The following is a 4539-nucleotide window of genomic DNA, read 5'->3' as shown; positions in this document are numbered from 1 at the left end:
CTAGAGATGCAGAGCAACGAGGCTTACACCTGTGTGCTTGGCCCACTGGCTCTGACACCAGAGACAGACAACGCTCACAGGAATCAGCAAACAGATCTCTCCTCCCCCCAGGCAGCAGCTCCGCGACCCTACGGCCCCCAACCTCACTCTACGGGCTGAGCAGCTACAGAGACTGGAGCTTGTGGGCGCTAGTGGGCACCTCACAGAAATAAGAAATGTAAAAAGAGCATGCTTCACACCAAAATATCACAAACCCGAGAAAAACGCCCAAATGAAACAACTCACCAATCTGCCTGAAACAGAGTTCAAAATAAGAAAGACATATGCACCCTTATGTTGATCGCAGCACTATCTACAATAGCCAAGAAATGGAAGCAACTTAAGTGTCCATCAGGAGACAAATGGATAAAGATGTGGTACATATACACAATGGAGTATGATTCAGCCATAAGAGGAAAGCAAATCCTACCATTTGCAACAACATGGATGGAGCTAGAGGGTATTATACTCAGTGAAATAAGTCAGGCAGAGAAAGACAAGTACCAAATGATTTCACTCATCTGTGAAGTATAACAACAAAGCAAAAACTGACGGAACAAAACAGCAGCAGACTCACAGAACACAAGAATGGACTAACAGGTACCAAAGGGAAAAGGACTGGGGAGGATGGGTGTTAAGGGAGGGATAAGGGGGAAAGAACAAGAGGCATTACTGTTAGCAGACATAATGTAGGGAGGGTGAGCACCGGGAGGCTATACAACACAGAGAAGACAAGTAGTCCCTCTATAGCATCTTAGTATGCTGATGGACAGTGACTGTAATGGGGTACGTGGGGGGGACTTGGTGATGGGGGGAGTGCAGCAAACATAATGTTCCTCATGTAATTATAGATTAATGATACCAAAATGAAAAGAAGTAAATAATAAATAAATAACAGGGCACAAAAGTATGAAAAATTGTCAGGAAAAAAGGCAGTCATTCAATAAGTTACAGTCACTCAACCCCACGTATAAGAGAAATGCAAATTAAAACAATACTCTATCATCTTTTGTAAAGACAAAGATCAAAAAGTGTAACCGTTTGGACACGGGAATGGGGAAACAAGACTTCTCTTAAATCTTTTCTCAACAGAGAAATTTAGCAAAATATACCAGTTTTTGAATTTATATTCCTTTTACCAGCAACTTTTAAGAATTAATCTTATAAATTTACATATATGCAAAATAGTGTGGAGGCAGAGAGAAAGAGACAGGCTTCATGAATGTTGCCCAAGCCAGGATCCAAATACTATAGTCTAATATATTCACCTACTCTGTCTAATTTCCCTGGCGTCTTAGGGTGTTTGAATCATTTATTAAGTCAATTTAAACAGCTTAATTTGCTCTGTGTGTCTGTTTTTGTCTTCTAGGACAGTATCTTTGGAGGCCACAATACCATCAAGATAATTTCCCGCCACCACAATTACAGGAAATGATTAGGGAAAATTCTCCTATATCCACATAACAAATTTTCTATTTAAACTACATTTACACAGTATGAAATAACATCAGCACTGTTAATACTAACAGAAAAACAAAAAATAAATATGAACAGAATGTAATTATAAATATTCAAATTTTATTGTAGGGAAAGGTTTCTTTACAGCTTTATGTATATACTTGCACTAAAATGTTACCAAGTTATCTGCAAGGTAATGATATACACATGACCTTTAAATCTTTTTATATTTTTCATACGTGGTACTTTTGTAATCTGGAAAAATCATAAACTCTTAAATAGGCACAGTGAAGTTCAAGATTCAAGGTGGCGGCGTGAGAAGTGAGACGGAGTCCACAAAGATCATGAAAATGTAGTTGATTCAGGCATGTAACCCTAAAACAGCAACAGGAAAGACGGCTGCACCAGACTGCAGGCCAACCTCAACCTCACGAACAGAGCGGACCTCACCCAAAAGGGAAACGAACGAAGGCTTTGATTCAGCGGAACCCGAGCCCTTCCCCGGCACCAGCTCACCCGCGAAAAGAGGAGAATCACGGAGTGGGGGGTGGAGGCCTGGGACTGCCGAACACGCGCCCCGGCGCTCTTCTTTGAGAGCAGAAACCTACCTTGTGCTGGGCTATGGGGGATGGCAGCTCTGACAGGCGGAGTTTTGAGAGACTTGACATTCCGGCCGATTGTGGAGGACGGGATCCACACCCGGCCGCTCTGGGTCACGGGCAAGGCAGGCGGTCCGAGAGGCTTCCTTGCAGCGAGAGGGCTGCTGAGGGGGCGGGGTGAGCGCAGAGCTTGCCGCGCGTAGGAGGGGAGACGTATATGGGCTTCTCTGCGCGAGCTCGGCCCAGCATGTTAGGAACTTTGAGGAGCTGCAGGCGCTCCATCCCCCTGACTGCGTGCATGGCTCCAAGACCCCCACTGTTACACGGAGACTGCTTGCGCCTCCCTCCAAGCCTGCTGGCACCGGTTCACAGACTGGCAGTCACTCTGCTGGCATCAGGCCACCCAGAAAGAGGCCCGGCCCAACACAGCTAGAGACGCCGAGCACAGAGGCTTCCACCTGTGTTTTCCGCCCACTGGCTCTGACACCTGACACAGACAGCGCAGACGGGAATCAGGAAACAGATCTCTCCTCCCCGCCCCGGCAGCACCTCCACTCCCCTACGGCCCCCAACCTCACTCTACGGGCTGAGCAGCTCCAGAGACTGGAGCCTCTGGGCACTAGTGGGCACCTCACAGAAATATCAAATGTCAAAAGAACACCGTTCACACCAAAATCTCAAAAACCACAGAAAAAGGCCCAAATGAAACTGAACTCAACAATCTGCCTGAAAGAGAGTTCAAAATAAAAAACACATATGCACCCTTATGTTCATAGCAGCACTATCTACAATAGCCATGAAATGGAAGCAACCTAAGTGTCCATCAGTAGACAAATGGATAAAGAAGATGTGGTACATATACACAATGATTCAACCCTAAGAAGAAAAGAAATCCTAGCATTTGCAACAACATGGATGGAGCTAGAGGATATTATGCTCAGTGAAATAAGCCAGGCGGAGAAAGACAAGTATCAAATGATTTCACTCATCTGTGAAGTATAACAACAAAGAAAAGCTGTAGGAACAGAACAGCAGCAGACTCACAGAACCCAAGAATGGACTAACAGTTACCAAAGGGAAAGAGACTGGGGAGGATGGGTGGGAAGGGAGGGATAAGGGGGAAAATGGGGCATTACTGTTAGCACACAGAATGTAGGGGCGTGGGGGCACGGGGAACGCAGTATATTCAGAGAAGACAAGTAATGATTCTATAGCCTCTCACTACGCTGATGGACTGTAGTAATGGGGTATGTGGTGGGGACTTGATAATAGGGGGAATCTAGTAACCATAATGTTTTTCAAGTAATGGTACATTAATGATATCAAAATAAAAATAAATAAAAAAAATTTTAAATGTGAATCTTTAAGTTGGCTTCTGTCTCTTTAAGAAGAGAGAACTCTCAAGCCCTGAGTTCCAATCTCGAGGAGGGGGCCTCGAGCCAGTTCAGTTGACTTTCAGCTGCGGAAGCGGGATGTTGCAGGAACTCCTCTCTGAGAGTAGTTTGTAAACGCTAAGCTTTCAAAGTTGGCTAATTGATTACTTAAGGATCAAGACCGATAGCTTGCGGAGGTTTGTTTCCCTTGTACTGGTTTGTTACTTTGTATGGACACTTTTCACTTAACCCAGGTTTGTTACTTTGTGTGGACACTTTTCAGGTAACCCAGCAACACTAATTATGGTGATGAAAGATTTTGTGAAACTGTTGAATGAAATTTAAGTAAGTTCAGAAACAACATGCCTTCTTCAACTCTCAAATTTGACAAGTCCATTCAAATTGGACAACAGTCAGATGCCATCTGTCAGTTTCTTCCCTCTTCTTTCATTCAGCTTCCCTCTTCTTTCAAAAAGTATTGACACTTTTCAGCGACTGCTGGTCATTTCTAGTTACTAAGGAGGGATTTCATGCCTCACCAAGATGCCTGTAAAAGTCATACTAGCATGCGTTTCATTTGTATAGTGATCCGTTACTAACAAAGTTCGGTCCTACTGGAAAAAAGAAAGTATATTCCGTTCTCATTTTTAATACCTTTCAGAAATTCTTGTACTTTGATTTCAAGTGAGTGGTAAATGATTGCTTTCTAAAAACCTCAAACCATACAGAAACCTGTAATGCAAAAGATGAAAGCTCTCAACACAGTGCTGTCAATTTCTACCCTATAATTTCAGTCCCAAACAAAGGGTATGTTTTGTTCGTCCCCGTCGTATATCAACATAAGTTGTTTTACAAAAAGGAATCCTATTATAACATTTATTTGCACTATTCTTTTACAAATTATCTGTACTTTCTATCAGTTGGTACAGGACCTAACTCATTGAAAAGCATTTTTTCGCAGTTTTAAAGTATATGGTAATTTTCTTTCTTGTAAACATCAAAGATTGGTTTTCAAAAAGGAAAAAACACCTGAGTTCAAATTTTCCTTTTCACTTCTGTCCTGCTCAGTT

The sequence above is a fragment of the Manis pentadactyla genome, unplaced genomic scaffold, assembly GCF_030020395.1.
Source record: "Manis pentadactyla isolate mManPen7 unplaced genomic scaffold, mManPen7.hap1 scaffold_241, whole genome shotgun sequence".
Classification (NCBI taxonomy): Eukaryota; Metazoa; Chordata; class Mammalia; order Pholidota; family Manidae; genus Manis; species Manis pentadactyla.
Note: the sequence above shows the minus strand (reverse complement) of the source record.